Here is a 24,505-nt window from a genome sequence, read left to right as displayed (position 1 = left end):
AATAAAAGATACTGCATGCAAACAAGAACCTAAATTGAGTATGAGCAGCCATACTTATCAGACATAAGAGATGACCTCCAGAGATGATCACTTACTAGGCGTGTTATTCACCAACACCTATTTTTTCTGTTTCAACATTAGGTAGGCCTCCAAAAGGCCTAATCTTCAAAATACTGAGGAGGAAATATGTTTGTAAAAGATAATAAGAATCTAAAAGAGCGTGGATATATGTATATGTATAACTGATACACTGTGCTGTACAGCAGAAAATAACACAACATAGTAAATCAACTCTACTCCAATTTAAAAAAAACAAACTGCATTCAGCCGTTGGAGGTCTATAAGATAACAGACTCTGAAAATTAGTGCATTCCTGCATGTAGCCAAGACAGGAATATAGGTGAAAGGGAAAAGAAACTAGGTGAAAAGGGACATTATACCAAAACCTGAGATGAATTATCATATTTTTAGTATATGTCACCACCCATTTGCTAATACATGTATGATTTAAACAGCGTCATGACAGTCCCAGTTAAACCATATAGGTCAAAGGAGCACTAATCATGTAAGCCTTGATGTCTACCCAAGAATGAGGAAGAAGGTGGTCTCCTCCCCTCTCCACTTTTTCTTTGATTATAAAAATGTAGTCCTCTTTGTTCTGGGGCTGCACTCCCTTGCCTGCCTTGTATCTCTCACAGCAACCTATGCTAATAAACTCAGTCACAGTCTAGTGCAGTGACTCTCAATGGAAGGAAGAAGTTTTCCTACCTGCCAAGGGAACATTTGACAATGTCTGGAGACATTGCGGCTGCCACAATTTGCGGTGTGCTATTGGCATCTAGTGGATAGAGATTGGGGATGCTGCAAACATCCTACAATGCACAGACCACTCTCCACACACATGTATACACACATAAGAATTATTCTGGCAAAATGTTAATAATGCTGATGTTGAGAAAGTATAGTGGGAGAGAAACACAGTCTAATAGGAGAGGCGTATTAATTTAATAATCACACAAGCAAGTGCAAAATGGTAACTTTCGCAAACACAATGAAGGAGGAGAATTAACCTACTCAGAGAGGTCAGAAAGGGGATCCTGTGCTTTCCTGGCGGCGCAGTGGTTGAGAGTCCGCCTGCCAATGCAGGGGACATGGGTTCGTGCCCCGGTCCGGGAAGATCCCACATGCCGCGGAGCGGCTGGGCCCGTAAGCCATGGCCGCTGAGCCTGCGCGTCCGGAGCCTCCGCTCCGCAACGGGACAGGCCACAACATGGAGAGGTCTGCGTACCGCAAAACAAAAACAAAACAAAAAAACAGATATTCTCAAAGCCTGGGACTAATATCAAAGATTACTATTTAATTTCGGAGACTTTTTTTTTTAATTCTGCAATGCATTGTCTCACAGAATGCCAATAAATTACACTGGTTTGGATATATACTTTAGTTGCTGTTATTAATCAACATATGTAAAACATCTGCTTGATTATTACCAGAATATATCCAACACGTTTTCTTATGTATTTACTTATATATTTGGCTGCATCAGGTCTCAGCTGTGGCATGCAGGATCTCCGCTGCAGCATGTGGGATCTTTCGTTGCGGTGCGCAGGCTCTTCATTGCGGTGTGCTGGCTTCTCATTAATTGTGGCACACAGGCTCAGTAGTTGAGGCAGTCAGGCTTAGTTGCCTTCGGCATGTGGGATCCTAGTTCCCTGACCAGGGATTGAATCCATGTCCCCTGCATTGGAAGGCGGATTCTTAACCACCGGACCACCAGGGAAGTCCCTATCCAACATGTTTTCTTAACTGTACATTCAGCTAAAGCAAGATGAGTCAGTAGTTCTGTTATTTCATAATCATTATGAAAAAATTATTTTTTAGAATTTTCTCTTTTTACTGTGTTTGTTCCTTTAGTGGCTGTGTCTCCAGGTGGGCAAGGAAGCCTGGAACTGGGCTCAGATATAACTTCCTCCAGAGACCAAGCATACAAAAGGGGACAGGAGGACAAGTACGGGGGAAGGTACTCCTCGACAGAAAGAATAACATGGGCTATTTAATAGTTTTTAATCACTATGTAACAAATTGGCATAAATTTAGTGGCTTAAAACAATATTTATTAGTTCATAGTTGTGTAAGTCACAAGAAGAGGTACAGGTTGGCATGGTTCTCTTCTTGAGATTGTACATACTCAAATCATGGTGTTGGCTACACTGACTTCCTTTCTGGAGGTCTGGGAAAGAATCTAAAGCTCATTGAAATTGTTGGTCAATTTCTTTCCTTGCAGTTTTAGGACTGACGTTGCCATTTCCTTGTTAGCTGGCAGGGTCTACTTTCAGTTCTGAGAGACCACTAACATTCCTAACCTCCTACATTACCAAAGCTAGAAATGGAGACTGTCTTTTGTGTTAAATCCTCTCATTCTTCAAGTCTCTTTCACCAAGAAGGGAAGGTTCTTTTTCAGAGTTACTTGTTTGATAAACACTACAAAGAATAATTTACTTTTTTAAAAAATTTGGGACCTTAATTATATTTGCAAAGTACTTCACAGAAGCATCTAAAATACTATTTGATTGAATAACTGAATGAAGGTGTAATGATTAATTGTATGTGTCAGATTAGCTCAGCGTTGGAGCTCAAATATGTGGTCAAGCATTATAGATGGTCCTGTGAGAGTGTTTTGGGATATGATTTACACTTGTGTCAGTGGACTTTGAGTAAAGTGGATTGCCCTCCATAATGTAGGTGGACCTCATCCAATCAGCTGAAGGCTTAAATGGAACAAAAAAACTGACCTCTCCTGAGCAAAAGTGAATTCTGCAGCCAATAGCCTTGGACTTGAGCTGCAAGTCATCAGCTCTTCTCTGTGTCTCCAGACTGTCAGCTCACAGTGCAGATTTTGGACTTGTCAGCCTCCATATTTCTGTGAACCAATTTCTTAAAATATATGTCTTTATAACACACACATACACACACACACACACACACACACACTTATTCTATAAGCTCCATTTCTCTGTAGAACCCTAAGACAGTAGAAATATGTATACCACAGACCAAGAATTTTGTGTTCCATCTCGGACTTCTATCTACTGTGTGCTACTTCCAGAGGTTCTGAAATAGCCTAGTATACCAGAGGGAATGACAGGCATTTTAGTTGGCTGAAAAATGCCATTAGAAACATTTTATTCTATTCATAGCAGTAGTTCTCAAAGTATGGCCTGAGAATACAAGACCTCTAATAGAGTTTGTAGGTCAATATTATTTTTTTTGATAGTCCTTAAGTCATTCATTAATTTTATTCTCATTCTCTTATGTGTACATGGTAGAGTTTTCCGGAAGCTACATGATATATATGATGTCATTGCTCTGAGAGGTAATGAAAGTGATAAAATAAAATTATTTTTAAGGCAAGATAAAAATTTAAACATGAAATTTTCTCTTGTACCTCCTCTCTCCCCTTTGTGCGCATTGTGCACCTGCATTATACATTAACTAGACCTCCTTAGAAAACATAGGAATGCCCACTCAACCAAAAAGAGCAATTCCCTCCTGGCACTAGCAAGGTAACTCCGTAGGAGATAACATTCCTTTCTTAATCCTTTAAGTGGTCACATTAACCAACTACTTGCTTTATATGGATAGATCTGGACTATGTAAACTGTCAGTGTGTCACTTTGATATATTACCTTGTGCCTCAAAAACTTTATGTGTGACGTCTGATGGGTAGAATAGTCTCAGCTTTCCAAAGGACTGTCTCCAAAGTTATGCTCCTCAGATTGGCTCAAATAAAATTCTCTATTTCTCTCTTAGATTGACAAATTTTCATTGATATTTGCACAGCATAGCCAGTAGGTTATCATAGAGATCCACCAGAGGACATCTGGAGTCTATCCCAAACTGACACTCCATACCAGCATAGGCCCTTCATGCACCATCAGCTTCTCAGTACTCCTCAGGTGTTCCAATGAGTTCTGATATTTGGATCCATTGTTTTATTTATTTATTTTTTAAATTTATTTTCAGCTGCACTGGCTCTTCCTTGCTGTGTGTGGGCTTTCTCTAGTTGCAGCAAGCGGGGGCTACTGATCGTTGCGGTGTGCGGGCTTCTCTTTGTTGCAGAGCACAGCCTCTAGGAGCATGGGCTTCAGTAGCTGAGGCATGTGAGCTCAGTAGTTGTGGCACATGGGCTCAGTAGTTGAGGCTCACAGGCTTAGTTGCTCCACGGCATGTGAGATCTCCCCGGACCAGGGCTCAAACCTATGTCTCTTGCGTTGGCAGGCAGATTCTTAACCACTGCGCACCAGGGAAGCCCGGCAGGCGGATTCTTTACCAATATGCCACCAGGGAAGTCCAGATCTCATTGTTTTAAATGACAATTTCAAATTTTTTATTTGAACTGTTTCTACTTAAGAGTTGGGGTTTTAGGTGCACTGGTGCATTTTCCCAGGTGGGGACCTACAGGGATCTGGGCAGGGAAACAGGTGGCTGGGTTTTTGTTAAATTTGGCTTACTTGAAAATAAGTTGCTGCATAATCCGAACAAACTATTTGCTAGTGAAATGAGAGACTGAAGTATTCGGCTCTGAAGAAAAGGGACACTTGCTCCTTCCAACCACAAGTTGTCCTCAGGTGACTAAGAACCTAGTGGAGGTATCAGGATTGATCCTCCTAATGTACAGCAAGTCCTGTAGGGAATCCCACTAGAACCATTAAGTAAATTCTGCTCTTTTAGGGAAGCACAATATAAAGTGCTCTGAGCACTCATGGCAATTTTAGACTGTGAGAAGGAGACATGTAAGAGTCAAACCAACCAAGAGTAACTCCCTAGGGAGCTAGACTCAGAAGCAGCACACATTCGATCTATCACACTGTCCTCAGAAAATTGTTCAGATAATATCTCATATTTGAATTAGACTGCCAAATTAACAATTGGAAATTGTGCCCCAAAGGTCAGACAGCTCCCTAATAGGCAGTCACCAATGTTAATGCCATCTGGGCTTATGGAACTGACACTTGCAAATATTTAAATGGGAAGGTCTGATGCACAAGCTGTCCCTGAAAATGGTCAAGATAAGACTCCTGACATTTCAAAACTGATTTGAGAGAAACTGTTTGACAAACACCTTATCAAAATTCTGACCCTAAGGGAACAAATCCTACTAGGAGAAGTTTGCATTTCTCTCCCTGTGCCTTTGAGCTTTAAATACTCTATCAGAGCTCTCAGGAATTCTTGTCTTACTCTTTTTTTTTTTTTTTTTTTTTTGCTGTACGTGGGCCTCTCACTGTTGTGGCCTCTCCCGTTGCAGAGCACAGGCTCCGGACGCGCAGGCTCAGCGGCCATGGCTCACGGGCCCAGCCGCTCCGGGGCATGTGGGATCTTCCCGGACCGGGGCACGAACCCGTGTCCCCTGCATCGGCAGGCGGACTCTCAACTGCGCCACCAGGGAAGCCCTTGTCTTACTCTTATCTATGTCACCACCAGTTCCTGACACTGAAAGGGGAAGAAAGGAAAAGAGCCTTTTTTAAACTCAGGCAAGTGGGGAGTTCCCTGGTGGTCTAGTGCTTAGGACTCAGTACTCTCACTGCTGTGGCCTGGGTTCAATCCCTGGTAGGGGAACTAGATCCCACAAGCCATTTATCATGGCCAAAATAAAACAAAACAAACAAAATACCCATATTTAAAAAAGTAAAAATATGGGGACTTCCCTGGTAGCACAATGGTTAAGAGTCTGCCGGACAATGCAGGGGACACAGGTTCAAGCCCTGGTCCATAAAGATCCCACATGCCACAGAGCAATGAAGCCCGTGCACCACAACTACGGAGCCTGCTTGTCTAGGGCCCGTGCTGCGCAACAAAAGAAGCTGACACAATGAGAAGCCCGCACACTGCAACAAAGAGTAGCCCCCACTTACCACAACTAGAGAAAGCCCATGTACAGCAGCAAAGACTCAATGCAGTGAAAAATAAATATAAATAAATAAATCTTTAAAAACTAAATTAATTTTTAAAATAAATATAAAAATAAACTCAAGCAAGTAAACTTGTCTTATTCCAACTGTTATTTATAAGATTAAATTTTTAAATGAAGTTATGACATCTCTATGCATGTGTGTGTACATTATACTATGTGTCATCCTCCATATGGTATTACCAAAATTAATTTGTAAATGCACTCTATATAATTGACTTAAAGGAAATTAAGCTCTTACATAAATTCTTAAAAATGTAAAAGAGGGATTTCCCTGGTGGTCCGGTGGTTAAGACTCCGTGCTTCCACTGTAGGGGGTATGAGTTCAATCCCTGATCAGGGAACTAAGATGCCACATGCTGTGTGGTGTGGCTAAAAATAAAATAAAATAAAATAAAATAACCCAAGTGAATTCCAGGTTCACATCATCTGGAAAATATTGTTTTAAATTAATATTTTATATTAAGGCTAGTTTAAGCTTGTTGGTTTAATTAATGCAAACATATCTTTAGAGTCATCAACATTAAATATAATGGTTTTTTTGTACCAAGTTTACTAGAAGTCAAATAAGATCTTATAAATTTGTCAACAAGAAAAATTATATGATAAAATTTGATTTTATCAAAAAATGATATGATAAAAAATTTATAAGTAAATTAAATACAAATGAGATAAGAATTTTTAGGTGAACTCCCTGGGAAAATATATGTTTTAGTGATATACTTTTGTGGATATTAAATTCTAGTGTTGATTAATTTTTTTGACGTGTTATATTTAATGCCTAAGACTCACTTCCTGTATGGCTCCTCATTACTAAGTTACATTACTGTAAAATTTACTGAATTATTAAAAAGACATTCTAAGTTTGATTCTCAGAGCTTATAGATTATCACAGTAATATATGCATACTATGAAAGACATCATTTAAAAAACTATCTTCAACCTGGATGGAAGGACCCTTACCAGGTACTCTTAACTAACCCATGCGCAGTGAAACTAAAAGGAATTGACTTTTGGATTTATATTTCCCACTTAAAATGAGCCCCTGCACTAAACTGGTCTATAGAAAGGACTGTTGACCTCAACTCACCTTAGAACAATGCTCAACAGAGTAGAAAATATAGCCACAACAGGACATGAAGAAAATGACATGAGAAGTTGACTGTTATCCCAAGATGCTGGACCTGACTCATGCAATCATTTATAGTATTTTCTTGATTTGGGGGGACTTTTGCCTACATCAGTGATTTTCTGTCATGAGCACAAATCATATGCAAGTTTCAAAAACCAGTACAATTGTTGGGTTTGTAACATATTATCTATGTCCAGCAATTCTGGGTTACCCTGATGAAGTTCACATCTCCAGGGTTTAGACTGGCTAGCCCTTAGGGATTTTATTTTAGAAGAAAGAAATTCTAGTGCAATGAAAGCCACTGTTTACATCACTAAGTAGGACCTTCCTACCTGGCCAATTAATGACACCTGTTCTGAACCTGGCCATAAATACTCCTTTTTACTAGATATGAATTATATTGGGTAGCTCCTAATAGGACCCAATGGATTTGTGGAACAAATGTATGACCTTGGCTCTCCCCACAGTGGCTAGGAAGATGCACAATTGGTTTTCCTTGGGCTCAAGGTCACCTATAATTAGACTTGGAATCCATCACTGCCAATTTGCCTTTAATGTGAGCACACTGGGATTGATCAGTCTTTCACTGGTATTATCATTTGGCCATGATATTTATTTCTTCACTTAGAATAGGAGATGTTAGTACTGGCATAGAAGCTTCAACAAACTTCACTCAGCAAGCAGTAAATGATAGTATCAAGTCATTAGCTTGCTCAATTCAGAAGTTCCATGATGAGAATAGTGGTCCTGCAGAATAGCATAGCCCTTCATATATAACTGATTCCCAAACTTATGCTATAATATACACTGAATTTTGTGTTTCTATACCTGATGAGTCTTCTAATGTAAGCCATCTAATGACACATATGAAGAGTCAAATTATGGGACTTCCTTTGTGGTGCAGTGGTTAAGACTCTGCTCTCCCAATGCAGGGGCCCAGGTTCAATCTCTCAGGGAACTAGATCCCACATGCATGCCACAATTAAGAGTTCACAACTCACAACTAAGGAGCCCACCTGCTGCAATTAAGACTCAGTGCAACCAAATAAATAAATAATTTTTTTTCTTTAAAAAAAGTCAAGGAATTTCCCTGGTGGCACTGTGATTAAGAATCCACCTGCAAATGCAGGGGACGTGGGTTCGAGCCCTGGCCGGGGAAGATTCCACATGCCACGGAGCAACTAAGCCCGTGCACCACAACTACTGAGCCTCCGTGCTGCAACTACTGAAGCCTGTGAGCCTATAGCCTGTGCTCCGCAATATGAGAAGCCACTGCAGTGAGCAGCCCACGCACCACAATGAAGATTAGCCACCACTCACAACCAGAGAAAGCCCGTGCGCAGCAACGAAGACCCAACACAGCCAAAAATAAAATAAATAAATAAATTTATATGAAAAAAAGAGTCAAATTTCCACTCTGAATGATCCTCTTCCCAGGTTAGAAGAAATTCTAAGAAAATGGTTTGGATCCTGGTTTAAATCTTTACTAAAGACCATTCTTACTCCTATTTGCAATTTTGATTACAGTTTGTATAACTTATAAAGTGTTAGTTTCTTGCCTTTCATACTGTGTATCACCTACTCCTGTTACCAAGTCCAAGCTTGCTCTGCTAGCCCCAGGACAGCCCAATAAATTGGACGACAAGGTGTTGAGGCAGGGAAGATGGCTTTATTCAGAAAGTCAGCAGACTGAGAAGGTGAAGGACTAGTGTCTCAAAATAACCATCTTATTGGGGTCTGGATGCCAGTTTCTTTTATAGAATCAGAGAGAGAAGTAAAGTAAAAAGGCAGGATACAGAGGGATAGTCAATGAGGAAGTAATTAAAAAGAGCCATCAGTCTTGCAAAACATCTCCTGGAATGACCAGCCTTGGTGAAGGGATGTGTTAATTTCAGCCATTTACAGGTAGACAGGGTTCCCTGATACAGGCCATTATGTATGATTATAATAACAAAAGCAATGAAAAGCAAAGGCTAAAGTCAAAGAAACAGGTCCAACATGGAGTAAAAATTGGCTCTTCTCTGTTAAGATTCCCCCTGTCGATGTCCATTCCAAAATCTGTGGAAAAAGTTGTGACAACCATTCTAACTGTTCCATCAGATGGACCTTTCTGGAAGTGTCCGCCATCAGTGCCAGTGTTCCAAATGTTGAGATTTGTCTTCCTTTGTTCCTCTTTGGAAAGTGTCAACTTTACACCAGTAGACTTAAAAATATTCACAATCTATAAGTTGAGAGTTATTAAGAATTTTGAGGGCTTCAAGCCCAGGAGGCTGCATCTCAAGTTAAGGAATTTAATATTTTTCTATGCATGGGAAGATGCAAGAGTCTGAGCTCACTGAAGTCATTCCTTTGATAACCACCACAGCTATCTTGGGGCTTGTATCCTGTATTTTCACATCCTGAGTTTCCTCAGGCCTCACCATAGGAAGTGGCTGCAGTCTGATGGCTGCTAGATGGCAGGTATTGTTCTTCTTCCTGAGTTTCCTCAGGGTTCACCCCCTCATGTTGGAGGGCTGCAATTGCTGGTGACTGGTCCTCTCCTCTTGGTCAGGAATCTGACCAATATTTGGGAGACATTTCATGATCAAATACTGTCCCATGGAGCTGGGATGCTCATTCCAGCTCAGGTGAAAATTCTTGATATGCCACCTCAAGGTGCTAATTTTCAGATTAGGCCCTATTGATAATGAAAGATTCTCTGGATCCTCTGTCTAATTATGATCCAGGAGACATTTTCCCTGGTTGCTTCTTCCCATACCTAGAATCACACTATTACAATTATTTTATGTTATAAATGTGAGAAGTTTTGCTGAAGGTCTGGTTACACACTGGGTACTGTAAGAGACAGCAATCTTATAAAATATACAGGATATAAGTAATGCAGCTAGTAACATTTACAAAGACATAGTGCAGCAGAAAAACACAAAGCACAAACAATTTGGAAACAAAGAACAAATTAAAACAATGATTGGTATAACTAGTTGTAATTCCAGTTGCAATAACTAGTGACCAAAGGAAACATAACTGCTTTAGTGAGCCATCCCCAGCTTTGAAACAGGAGAGAAGGAGGCGGGGCACAACCTTTGAAAGAATGACAGAGCCCGAAGACATGACATAAACTGATTAGAACCAAATGGGTCCAAGATGGCAGACAAGACAACTTCCACTAGACCTTGATCCTCAGTATATGCACACTGTAACACATCAGCAAGCTAACTGACACACCCACAGGTGCCAAGACAGTTCCAAGGCCGAACGTAAGGATCAAAAAGTGAGCAATGGGGCTTCCCTGGTGGTGCAGTGGTTGAGAGTCCGCCTGCCGATGCAGGGGACGGGGGTTCGTGCCCCGGTCCGGGAAGATCCCACATGCCATGGAGCAGCTGGGCCCGTGAGCCATGGCCGCTGAGCCTGGGCGTCCGGAGCCTGTGCTCTGCAACAGGTGAGGCCACACACACACACACACACACACACACACACACACACACACAGTGAGCGGTGGCCCAATTCCTGGAAATCTCTACCCCTTCCCAAAATAGTTGGAATATTCCTCTACTCATTAGCCTATGAAATTACCCACCCCTATAAAAATTGACAACCCATACCCTGGTGCCTTTCTTACCTTCTGAGATGGCCCACAGTCTGTGGAGTGTTTCTCCCAAGGCCGCTCTCATCTTCTTTGTTTATTTAATAAATTTATTATTTATTTTTGGCTGTGTTGGGTCTTCGTTGCTGCACGCAGGCTTTCTCTAGTTGTGGCAAGCGGGGGCTACTCTTTGTTGCGGTGTGCTTGCAATTGCTTCTCTTGTTGCAGAGCACAGCCTCTAGGTGCGCGGGCTTCAGTAGTTGTGGCACATGGGCTCAGTAGTTGTGGTGCACAGGCTTAGTTACTCCATGGCATGTGGGATCTTCCCAGACCAGGGCTCAAACTCGTGTCCCCTGCATTGGCAGGTGGATTCTTAACCACTGTGCCACCAGGGTACTCCCGCTCTCATCTTCTGAGATGGCCCACACTCTGTCTGTAGAGTGTGTTTCTCTCTAAATAAATCCACTTCTTACCTATTACTTTGTCTCTTACTGAATTCATTCTGCAATGAGACATCAAGAACCTGAACTTCAGTAAGTCCTGAAAGCAGGCGTATGATCTCAGTTGGAAGACTGTGGGTTTTGGCCAGGTTCGAGACCAAACCGCGTGCGTTCAAGTCCCAATCAGGGTTTTGGCTGGGTTCGATTCTCGTCATGTGAGTTCAAGTCCCAATCTGAGGGGCATGGTTTCAGAAGTGCTTCCCGGCCTTTCCTGGTGGCACAGTGGTTGAGGGTCCACCTGCCGATGCAGGGGACATGGGTTCGTGCCCCGGTCCGGGAGGATCACGCATGCTGCGGAGCGGCTGGGCCTGTGAGCCATGGCCACTGAGCCTGTGCTCCGCAACGGGAGGGGCCCCAGCAGTGAGAGGCCCGTGTACGGCAAAAAAAAAAAAAAGAAGTGCTTCCCGTTTTAGCTCAAGCAGTTAGTACCAGATATCTGTGCGCTCAAACCAAAGTAAACAAACCAAACTAAACTGCACCAGCCAGAAGTCACACTCAAAGTAAAACAGATGGCAAAGAGATATGCCCAGAAATCAAAAGTCAAAGGGCAAAAAATGCCCCAAACGTGACTTCCCAGTCCCACTAGACCTATGACCTTTGTCCAAAGAGATGTCTCACAAATTTAATTTCCGTTCACAGGGACAACTCCCCAAATTGGAAGCAAAATTCCCCATATTGGAACTAAAGTTCCCCAAATGGACAAGGTCCAAAAGTCCACAGAGGGACCCTGATGTCAAGCTGTCCTGGTGAAAAAGTGACTTGAGCATTTAATTTACAAGGGAAATCCCATCTCAAAAAGGGGGATTGGACACGGGCATATACAAGAAGCTGTATTTCAGGGTGAGGTCTCCTAGTTGGCATTCTAGAGGTTGTAAGAATGAACGGTTTGTACTTCTCCAGAAACTCCTATGACTGGGATAGACTGAGATGTTTTCTGTGCCACCTTGGTGTTTATCACAGATCATGTGGCACCCTTATCTGTTAGAAAGTCAATCAAATTGTTCCCCACTGTCAAAGTTACCCAGAGCTCCTGTGGGGAAATTAGAATTGGACGCCTCAAGTCTAAGGGAGTCCCCTGGCATCCTAACAGGATATCAGTGCAAGGGAGATTGTCCTACTACAGAAGTAGATCCTGGTCCAAACTGGGTGCCCTGTCCGGTCTTTGACGGTGATACTAAACGATGTCCCTGTGCCTTGGGGGTTATCACAGAAACTTCTATTTGATCCCCATGGGTAGGGGAAACAGGAGGCGGTGAAAGGAGTGAATATGTTGGCAGCATGGGGGAGCAGCTGGAAGAACTGCCAGTGCAGGCTTCTTGGCCAGTGGAGGAGCTGGATAGGCCAGAGAGGGGTTTAGGTTTTGGAGTAACATGTTCCCACTCTCATTTCCTCCCTCTTTGCCCTGTAGAACAGGTTCCCCCTTGGATTTCCTTTCAGATTACTACACCATAAGGTGGCAGCCCTCTGAGTCCTTTTCCTCCTGATGCAATAGCTTCTACAACATATGGAATCTCATCCTTTCCCTGCTCTTTTGCAAAATACTTTTAACTGTGAGATCAGATAATAATTGAGTAAGTCACTCAGGGGCCATCGCCCTTCTGATCCTAACATATATTGGGTCCACACCCTATTATGATAGTATATCAGGTCTTTCTTAGTCATAGGCTCATGGCTATGTTTTGCCCATTTATCTACTATACACCCCAAAGGGCTTCCCTTCAGGATAGATGGAGTATTTCCCATTTTTATAAGTTTGATAACACCAAAACACAAAAGACGCAGACAAATTCCAACACAAAAAGCACAAATTCCAATAGCGATGCACAAAAAACCAAAACAAACACACCAGTTCCGAGTCAGGTAGAGTCCAAGAGCAACTCCCCTCTCCAACAGGATACCCCAACCAAATTGGCTTGTCCCATAAAAGAAACGCCCAAATTGAGGGGGGAACGTGTTCCCTGTATGCACACCGGAGCGACTTACCCTCCAAATGCGAGTCCATCGACTCGCAGAAGTTTGACGATTCCTTGCTCCAACTGCCAAGGGCTGGGGTAGCCAGTGCTGCTTCAGAGAATTTTGAAGGGAAGATCCTCAGGACACATGGTCCCGGCAGCTGCTAGGGACTTGCCCCAATATCGCCTGACCAGGACCAGCTAGCCACAGGCAGCGAGGCTCCTGGCTGGCTAAGCCAAATTTGTTACAGGCCAATAAATCAGGAGACAAGGTGTTGAGCCAAAGAATGCGACTTTATTTGGAAAGCCGGCAGACCAAGAACATGGAGAACTAGGGTCCCTGAAACACCATCTTACTGGACTCTGTTTGCCAGTTTCTTTTATTGAACAGAGATGGGGAGGAGGTAAAAAGTAAAGTAGGGTTTCCCTGCTGGCGCAGTAGTTGAGAGTCCACCTGCCAATGCAGGGAACACGGGTTCGTGCCCCAGTCCGGGAAGATCCCACATGCCGCGGAGCGGCTGAGCCCCTGAGCCATGGCCGCTGAGCCTTTGCGTCCGGAGCCTGTGCTCCGCAACGGGAGAAGCCACAACGGTGAGAGCCCTGCGTACCGCAAAAAAAAAAAAAAAAAAAAAAAGAGTAAGGTAAAAAGGCCATTAGTTTTGCAAACTATCTCATGGCTTGGCAGGCATTCGGGAGGGGATGTGTTAATTTCTCCTTTCTGGAGCCATTCACAAGTGGGCAGGATCAGATTGTCTCCCTGTGAGCTGAACAAAGGCACTTTAGTTTAACATTCAGGCAGAGGGGCAGGGTTCTGTGAGGCAGGCCATTATGTATGATTATAATAGCAAAATCAACAAAAAAGCAAAGGTTAAAGTCAAAGAAACAGATCCAACGTGGAGTCTGATTTAGCTCTTCCCTGTTACACTCCTACTAACATGATGGGATACAAACAGCTTGATACAATTGACCACATCTATACATCTCTATTAAGTATGGACAGGCACAATGCACATGAGAGGTAAAATTGGCAGAAGTCCTACTGGACAATTTGTAATTGATTATCAGTCTTTGCCAGATATCCTACCAGTACAACCCCATAAGAAAAAATTAAAAATGGGTTATTGAGACCCTGCATCGAGGGCGGTGATGGATCCAAGGCAAGTAAGCAACCACCCTGGAATCAAATATTTGAATGCCTAATACTTTGTATCAAAAGATTAATAATCAAAAGGGGACGTTGATAAAATAAAATTATTTTTAAGACAGGAAAAGAATTTAAACATGAAATTTTCTCTGCCCCCTTGTACATCCTCTCTCCCCTTTAGTGTGCATTGTGTATCTGCATTATACATTAACTAGACCTTCTTAGAAAACACAGGAATGCCTACTCAACAAAAAAGAGCAATTTCCTCCTGGAACCAGCAAGGTAACTTGTTAGGAGATAATTTAACCAAGCAGGACCCTGTGGGGCCTTCCCAGGACAGGTCTTCCCCCACATCCTCTGCTTTAGCTCGTCTCTGAAGTACCTAGATAACAGTATTTGATGCACATTCCTGAGTTGTTTTGCAGATATGAAAACCCTACCAAAAGGAAGAACTTACTTGATGACCAAGAGCACATAGCCCCAGGCATGCTGGAGTCTAAGGACTGATAATGTTAACATCTGTGATACCACTGCCTCACCATCAGCCAATCAGAGAATTGTGCACAAGCTGATCACAAACCCTGTGACCCGTCCTTCCCCCAACCTGACCTTTAAAAATGCTTTGCGGAAACACTTTGTGGAGGTCTAGACTTTCCAGGGCATGAGCCACTTCATCTCCTTGCATGGCCTTGCAATAAACCTTTCTCTGCTCCAAACTCTGATGTTTCAGTCTGTTTGGCCTCACTGTGCATTGGGCACATGAACTTGTGTTAACAATAACATTCCTTTCTTAATCCTGTAAGTGGTCACTATGACCCACTACTTACCTTATACAGGGCAGATCTGGACTATGTAAACTGTCAATATGTTACTTTGATGTATAACCCCTTGACTCAAAAACTTTATGTAATAGTATGTTTGAAACAGAGCAGGACTCTGTGGGACTCCCCGGTACAAATCCTTTCTGTGTCCACCATTTCTTGTTTGTAAGAAATAGGTTTCAGCCTCCTAGAGCTTCCCTGAGTTCTAAAGGGCAGAGTCAAACAGTTGCTAACCAGGGAAAGAAGGGAATGCAGAAACAAATGAGTACAGTGAAGAAAGAATAATGCAGGATGCGGCAAAGCCCTGGTTTCTCAGGAAGGAATATACAGAACTGTATCTTTGAGTATTTCTACAGGAGCTAAGTCCCCACCCAGGTGGAGGATGGCAACTTCAGGCTGAGCCCAAGATTCCTGGAACACTGCCCTGTTACCTCACCAACGAATCAGAAGAAAGTCACACACCCTGCAGCCCACACCCTAAATTTTGCCTGTAAAAACTTCTGCCAGAAAAGTATTGGGGAGTTCAGGGGTTTTGAACAGAAACTACCCCTTTTTTGGCCTTGCAATAACTTTTTCCACTCCAAACTCCAATGTTTTGATTTATTTGGCCTCATTGTGCATGGGGCACATGAACTTGCATTTAGTAACAATTTTTGAGGGCTAGCCAAGGAGACACCAGGCCCATGGAAGGTCAACCACAGCCAGGGGCAGCCACTTCCTTGAGTCCCTAGCAGCTGACAGAGCTCATTTTGCTCCAGGGTAGTTGGAGGGACTCTCCCTGACAGGAACCAGCCACCCTGGCCCAAGGTTATTTGGAGCCAAGAAATGTCCTGAGACATGGTCCACACTTGGAGTTGTTTGTGGGTGAGTCATTCCAGCTTGCACAGGCTGGGAAATTCTACCTTCTCCCCTGGAAGAAGACTGAGCCACTCTGGGCTCATTGCAAGCCAGTCTGGGTCTATTCTTTTTCAGAAGCCAGGCCACTCTGGAGACCTCCAGCTGCAAGTGGGAGTGGAATTTTTGGACTAAACCCCCTCTGATTTTCTGTCTTTGCAACCATACCACATTTTGTGTGCATCAATTTGGGGTGAGCCACTCTAGGCTGTGAAGCCTAGAAATTCAACCCACTTCATCTGGGCCCACTTCCCTTTTAGGGAGTGAGCCACTCTGGGCTTATTGCGAGCCAATCTGGGCTTGTTCTCTTTAGAGAAGTAGGCCATATTTTGGAGGCCTCCATTTGGGAATGGAAGTGGAATTTTGGGGCTACACCTCATCTGATCTTTTGTTTGTGGGACGTTGTTTGCTGTTTGTATGTGTTTCAGTACTGGCATTGGCTAGTGGAGATGTCTCTGAGCTCTGAACACTGATGACATGAGGGTATTCTTCCCTATTGCATTGGCTTTGCCTATGGCAGAACACTGGTTGGCATTTTTTCCCTTTTGGACTAAGGCTTAGCCATCTGGTCCCATCTCTGATTAAGCATTGATTGGGAATTTCCCTTTCTGGGGCCAGGGAACTGTGACCCTCAGAGACAGTTCTGCATTGCATTGGTTTGCTGTTTGGCCATAAATTGTTACATATGGATTCCCAGAACTCTTTTCCAACTTAGAGTCTCCTAAGGTGTATTTTTGCAAAACTGGAAGACCTTCAGCTATGTTCCCATGAATGCAAGAAAATGGTATTTTATTGTAACCCTGCTTGGTGTCAGTATTCCTTGAGATCCAAAGAAAAATGGTCCCTAATGTACTCTAAATTCTTTTATGCTGTTGTATCAAAGTCGGCCTTTTAAAATTTGTTTGCCTTTTATATTGGGTGTGTGCATGAGCACTTTGGTACAGGTATCCAAATTCTATTCTCTCTTTCTGGTTTGACCCTTGTTAGGGGGTCCTGGTAACTTGAATGCTGATTTATGCTCATCTAGAAGTGAGGCATATGAGTTATATTTATTATTGTCTATTATTGTTATTGATTTCCACTATTTAGAGACTGAAAAAAAAAATCCCAGTAAATGGTCAAGATGGAGCTCCTTTGACATTTTAAAACTAACTTTTGCATATGCAATTAGAGGAAGCTAGCTTTCTAGAAGGAATTGGTGTTTCCCTTTTTGTGCCTTTAGGATGTAAATAATCTTCCTGAGCTCTCAGGAGCTTTAATCATCTGTGATCCCAGAGAGTGAAGAAAACAAGTGGCCTTTTTATAGTCAAGCAGGAAGCAACTCATGCAGCTCAATATAAAAAAAATAAACAACCCAATCCAAAAATGGGCAGAAGACCTAAATAGACATTTCTCCACAGAAGATATACAGATTGCCAACAAACACATGAAACGATGCTCAACATCACTAATCATTAGAGAAATGCAAATCAAAACTACAATGAAGTATCACCTCACACTAGTCAGAATGGCCATCATCAAAAAATCTACAAACAATCAATGCTGGAGAGAGTGTGGAGAAATGGGAACCCATTGCACTGTTGCTGCAGTGTTGGTGGGAATGTAAATTGATACAGCCACTATAGAGAAAGTATGGAAGTTCCTTAAAAAACTAAAAATAGAATTACCATATAAGCCAACAATCCCACTACTGGGCATATACCCTGAGAATATCATAATTCAAAACGAGTCATATACCACAATGTTCATTGCAGCTTTATTTACAATAGCCAGGATGTGGAAGCAACCTAAGTTTCCATCAACAGATGAATAGATAAAGAAGATGTGGCACATATATACAATGGAATATAACTCAGCCCTAAAAAGAAACGAAATTGAGTTATTTGTAGTGAGGTGGATGGACCTAGAGACTGTCATACAGAGTGAAGTAAGTCAGAAAGAGGAAAACAAATACTGTATGCTAACACATATATATAGAATCTAAAAAAGATAAAAATTGCTCTGAAGAACCTAGGGACAGGACAGGAATAAAGACGCAGTCGCAGAGAATGGACTTGAGGACACGGGAAGGAGGAAGGGTAAGCTGGGACGAAGTGAGAGAGTGGCATGGACATATATACACTACCAAACGTAAAATAGGTAGCTAGTGGGAAGCAGCCGCATAGCACAGGAAGATCAGCTCAGTGCTTTGTGACCACCTAGAGGGGTGGGATAGAAAGGGTGGGAGGGAGACACAAGAGGGCGGTGACATGGAGATAGATGTATATGTATAGCTGATTCACTTTGTTATAAAGCAGAAACTAACACACCTTTATAAAGCAATTATACTCCAATAAAGATGTTAAAAATATATACATACAGTCAAGCAGGGAAACTGATATCTCTGTATCTTAGAGATGCAAGTGTGTCTGTGTACCTTATAAATATGATGCATTTCTGCCCTCAAAACCAAAATTGGTTTGTCTGTTTAATTAGCTTAAAAGAAATTAAGCACTCATATAAATTCTCAAAAATATAGAAGAAACTCGCCAGAATGAATTTCAGGTTCTTGTGATCTGGGAAATATTCAGTACTGAATCAATACCTGGTATTGAAGCTAGCTTATGCTAGTTGGTTTGACTAATAAAGATATGTCTTTAGGCTCATCAGTGTTAAGTATGACACTTTTGCTGTACCTAGATTTACTAGAGGTCAAATAAGACTTTATTATATCTGTTGCAAACTTGTCAGCAAGGAAAGTAACTCAATATGATAAAACTTTTTTTTTTGATAAAACTTTTGAGCAAATTAAATGTAAATGAGATAAGATTTAAAAAAATTTTTGTTATTTGTTTATTTGGTTGCCCCGGGTCTTAGTTGCAGCAGGCGGGCTCCTTAGCTGCGACTCGCCTGCTCTTTAGTTGCAGCTTGCTGGCTCCTTAGATGCGGCACCTGGGCTCCTTAGTTGTGGGATGTGAACTCTTAGTTGCAGCATGTGGGATCTAGTTCCCTGGTCTCCTGCATTGGGAGCTCAGAGTCTTAGCCACTAGACCACCATGGAAGTCTCTCTTCCTTTGTTTCTGCATTCACTCCTTTCCCTGATGAGCTACTCTTTGAATCTGCCCCCTGGAACTCAGGATAGGTCCAGAAGGCTGAATTAGGCCTATTTCCTACAAACAAGAAATGGGGGACAAGGAAAGCATTTGTTCCTGGGAGAACCCCACAGTGTCCTTCTCAGTTTCACCTCCCTCCATAAAACCTCCTTTGTTTTAGAGATCTTGGTTGGTTTTAGTAACTAGTCATTTGGTCTGCTTGTGTTTTCTCTTTTTGGGTTTTAAATTCCCCCTAACATATTTTAAATTAATTAAAAAGAGTGAGCCTGTGGGGACTTCCCTGGTGGTCCAGTGGTAAAGAATCCGCCTTCCAATGCAGGGGACGTGGGTTCAATCTCTGGTCAGGGAACAAAGATCCCACACGCCGTGGGGCAACTAACCCCGAGTGCCACAACTAGAGAGAGAAAACCTGCACCCTGTAACCAGAGAGAAGCCCGCGTGCCGCAACGAAAGATCCTGCATGCCTCAATGAAGGTTCCATGTGCCGGAACTAAGACCCAACATAGCCAAAAAAAAAAAGTGAGACTGTGAAACCCTAGGCTTCTACCTTTGACCCAAGTAAAAGCAGAATCCTAGGCCTGCACTCTCCCTACCTGCAAACTTGCTGTGTAACCTGTTGTCAATATGAGTTCATGTGCCCTATTTGATTTGTATCTTGTTTTTCAGGCTCTTAATGGTGTCTTTTCCAGGGTAAAGAATAATTATGGTAAAATTTAATTAATTTTAAAAAACAGATTATGTTTTTGGAGTGGTATCTGAGAACTCCATGGCTAGCCAAAGGTCTTAAGGATTTTTCTCTTATTTTCCTAAAAATATTACTGTCTTAAAATCTTTTACATTTAGTTCCCTTCACCATTTCAAGTTAATTTTTGTAAAAGGATCAAAGTACTGGGTTTTTTTGTTTGTTTGTTTTGTTAAAAAATATAATTTTAATTTATGTTACTCTGCTGTAACATAAGGCATAACATTTTCACGGGCTTTTTTGGGACTACAATCAATGATGAGCAACATACAATAGTGGTCCAACTTTCTAAATAACAATCACTAGACAAACTGGACACCCCCTTACATGTGCACAAATCTGCATGGGAAAATACTAAAGTGTTAGACTTGGACTTGTGTACTTTCTAGTGTATTAAGAAATGACATACACTTTAATTTGCCAAAATCAATGCTTGTATTCTGGCAGCAACATGCTACTTCCATTATACGGTAAAGTGAATACCAGAACTTAAAAAGGCAGAAGGTGTAAGTAAATTTTTATTGGGAAGGGAAGTTGTCAACTTAAACAGCAGCAAATGAAGAGCGAATAAGGAAACCCCCTGTTGTCACAGATACACAGGACCTCCTCAAAGTACTATTTTTATTTGTTGGTTTTTGCACATGGATGTCAGTTCTAAGAGCACTGAGGCAGGAGATAGATGGTTAGACATATACAGCCAGCCTCTGTTTACACTTCCAGATAAAAATAACAACAGGAATAGGGTAAATAGCTGGACTTTACCTCCTTTGGACACTTTAAGATAACAGTAATGGCAGGAGCAGGGAGGAGGAGATCCCTGTCCAGATAAAAGATAAAGAGACTACATATATCTCATTCTTAAGGTCAGGAGACCTTCCTGACTACACATGCACAGAAAGACTCCTCTGAGGTCAAAAAGGAGGGGACGCCACCCTGTACAGGTGATGTTGACCTACGGACAGCCCTCTTCAGTGGAATCCGTCTTGGCTAAGAGATGCACACGCACACAAGGGAGGACCCTGCAATGAACCAAATATGGACTCAGAGCCCAGCAAAGCAAGATGACTCTCCAGAGGAAACCTGGTAGAAATGCCCCATAAAATGATTCAAACAACAACGAGGGTGCAACTCTCTCTCTCGGTCTGCCCGTGTATCTATCCATACATACACTTTTGCCTCCTAATAAACACTTCACTTGCTTCACTACCTTCTGTATCTTTTTTTTTTTTTTTTTTTTTTTTGTTTGCACCGGGTCTTAGTTGCGGCACGCAGGTGGGATCTAGTTCCCCGGCTAGGGATCGAACCCAGGCCCCCTGCATTGGGAGCATGGAGTCCCAACCACTGTGCCACCAGGGAAGTCCCCCTTCTATATCTTTGTGGGAATTCATTTACACAAAGCCAATGAGCCAGGGTCTTGTCACTGACCACTGTCCCTCATGGTCTAGTGGCTAGGATTCAGCACTCTCACTGTCACAACCTGACTTCAATCTCTGGCCAGGGAACTGAATGAAATTCTGCTTCAAGCTGCTGCAGACTAAGGCCACCCAAGATCACATTTGGTCCTGAAACCTGGAATTCAAGGTAAATCATGGGCTTCACTCAGCTGCAGCTTGAGGCCCCTGACTTTTGCTCTTGCCCTCTTTGTCTTGCTCACTGCTTTGTCCTCTTTTCAACACCTGCAGGGCACGATCTCAGTCTGCTCAGTGAAGAAGCCCAAGGGGTCTCTCTTTCTCTCTATCTCTCTCTGTCCATATGGAACCCTCTACTAAGCTCTTCTTTTCCACTTTACTCACAAAACAAGGTCTCTTTCTCACTTCACATCTCCACACCCTTTCAGGGAAGGATTTTCTGGACCTCATTCCTAAACTGTGTTCCCACCACAGCCAAACTTGCTGTTGCCTGTGTCAGATAAAATCGTCAGAAGATTCCCAATTTTACCTTAGCCACCAAACAAACAGGGCAATAGACTTGGGGTTCTTCTTCTGTTTAATCTCCCCCCTGCAACATGTATATGGAAACACAAAAGACTGTGAATAGCCAAAGCAATCTTCAGAAAGAAAAACAGAGCTGAAGGAATCAGGCTCCCTGACTTCAGACTATAGTACAAAGCTACAGTAATCAAGACAGTATGGTACTGGCACAAAAGCAGAAATATAGATCAATGGAACAGGATAGAAAACCCAGAGATAAATCCACACACATATGGCCACCTTATCTTTGAAAAACGAGGCAAGAATATACAATGTAGAAAAGACAGTTTCTTCAATAAGTGGTGCTGGGAAAATTGGACAGCTATGTGTAAAAGAATGAAATTAGAACACTCCCTAACACCATACACAAAAATAAACTCAAAATGGATTAAAGACCTAAATATAATGTCAGACACTATAAAATTCTTAGAGGAAAACATAGGCAGAACACTCTATGACATAAATCACAGCAAGTTCTTTTTTGATCCAACTTCTAGAATAATGGAAATAAAATAAAAAGTAATCTCCTCCTGCATTGGGAGTGCAGGGTATTAAATACTGGACCACCAGGTAAGTCCCTGGGCTGGGCACTTTCAAGCTGATTCCAATTCTCACCTTAAGCAGAGCCCTGGGAATGCAAACATTCCCTATCAGGACACCTCACACAAGGGACTGGGTAAACCCAGCACATCTGGTCAGGGAACAATGAGGGAATAGAGGATGCTCAAAATCCCATCAAGCACAGAATTAGAAGAAAATTCAGAGGGCACTCTGAAACTCCTTCAGGTGCCTCCTGGTAATGTTTCTGGGACTCTAGACTTCATTTCTAGGAGTGCTGTTCTGGGTTGCAGGTTGCTCAACATGGGAGGATCCCCTTTTTAAGCCAGATGGGCTGAGAAAGGAAAAACTTAGGTTTTACTGTAACATTGCCTGGACTTTATTTAAATTAGGGGATTGAAAAATGGCCTGCAAATGGGTTTCTAGATTATAATACAATTAGATTTTTATTGCCACAGGATGGGAAAATGGACAGAGGCTAACTCTCCTGACATTCTAAACTATCCTCTTCTAACTTCTTTGAACTCTGGTTGGGAGGGGGCGGTGGTGAACCAAGCTTCCCCCACTCCTGCAAGTTCCTTTACTCCTTCAGATTCTTCTGATCAAACTAAGACCCCACCTCATCAGAGGGACAGTCCCTGCTGCAACAACATTTTATCATTTTATCAGCCTGTTTGCCCCTGTTGTGAGGGCCAATTTGAGCACTATCTGGTCTAAATTTTAGCTATGAAACTATGACTACAGAAAAGAAAGATAGTTTATTATCACATTGCGTGGCCACAATATATTCTTTGGACTCCAGAGAAAATTGGTTAAGATAAAACTTTTTTTGAAATTGCAAAAAACTGGTTCTTTTGTCCATGTGCAATTAGAGGAAGCTAGCTTGTTAAAATAATTTTTCCTCTTTTTTTTTTTTTTTCCAGAATTCTGACCCAGAGGGAACAAGTCCTACTAGTAGAACTTGACTTTCTCTCCCTGTGCCTGGAGACCAGAGCTCTCAGGAACACTTATCTAGACCATCTCTAATTCCTGAGACTGAGGGAAAAAAACAGGGAAGAAGCCTTTTAAATTTTTACTTATTCCAACTGTTATTTACAACTAGTCAATTTTATATTGTGATATCTGATTGATGACTAAGTTTAGAAAATGAAGCTATGAGATCTCTTGCTGTGTCTGTCTATATGTTTATGTGTGCATTATCTTTGTCTTTACATTTGGGTGGTATTATAAAAATTAATTTGTCAATGAGGAGGTCTACTTAATTGGCTTAAAGGAAATTAAGCGCTTATATAAATTCTGAAAATTATAGAAGGTAACAGGCCAGCATTAATTTCAGGTTCACATGAACTGGGAAATATTCAATATTAAATTTATAGCAGATATTAATGTTTAAGTTTGTCAATCTAATATAGATATGTCTTTGAAACTGTGTAATTCAGATTGGGACTGGAACCCACATGCCAGGACCAGAACCCGGCCAAACCCATTATGAACCCATGGTCTTTTAATTTAGATCACACACCTGGTCTCAGGACTTAGTGAAGCTCAGGTTCTTGATGTCTCATTGCAGAAAGAATTCAGTGAGAGACAAAGTGGTAGGTAAGAAGTGGATTTATTTAGAGACCAACATACTCCACAGACAGAGTGTGGGCCATCTCAGAAGACGAGAGCGACACCAGGGTATGGGGTGGTTAGTTTTTATAGGGGTGGGTAATTTCCTAGGCTAATGAGTGGGAGGAGTATTCCAGCTCTTTTGGGGAAGCGGTGGGAATTTCCAGAAATTGGGCTACTGCCCACTTGTTGACCTTTTATTGATGGCCTTAGAACTGTCCTGGCACCTATAGGTGTGTCATTTAGATGCTAATGTATTCCAGTGGGCATATAATGAGGCTCAAAGTCCACTGGTATTCAAATCTTCCACCATCTTGGCCCCAGTTGTTTCTAACCATTTATGTCATGTCCTATGGCTATGCCATTCTTTTAAAGGTTGTGCACTGCCCACTTCCCTCCTATTTCATCTTCAGATTCATCAACATTAAGTGTAATACCTTTATTGTATGTAGGTTTAATAGAAGTTAAATTAGATCTTATTATATCTGTTGCAAACTTGTCAGCAAGAAAAATAACTTGGTATGATGAAATATAAGTG

Source organism: Grampus griseus (genome assembly GCF_964374135.1).
Source record: "Grampus griseus genome assembly, chromosome: Y".
NCBI lineage: Eukaryota > Metazoa > Chordata > Mammalia > Artiodactyla > Delphinidae > Grampus > Grampus griseus.
The sequence above is the reverse complement of the archived record's forward strand: the minus strand, read 5'-3'. Positions refer to the sequence as shown.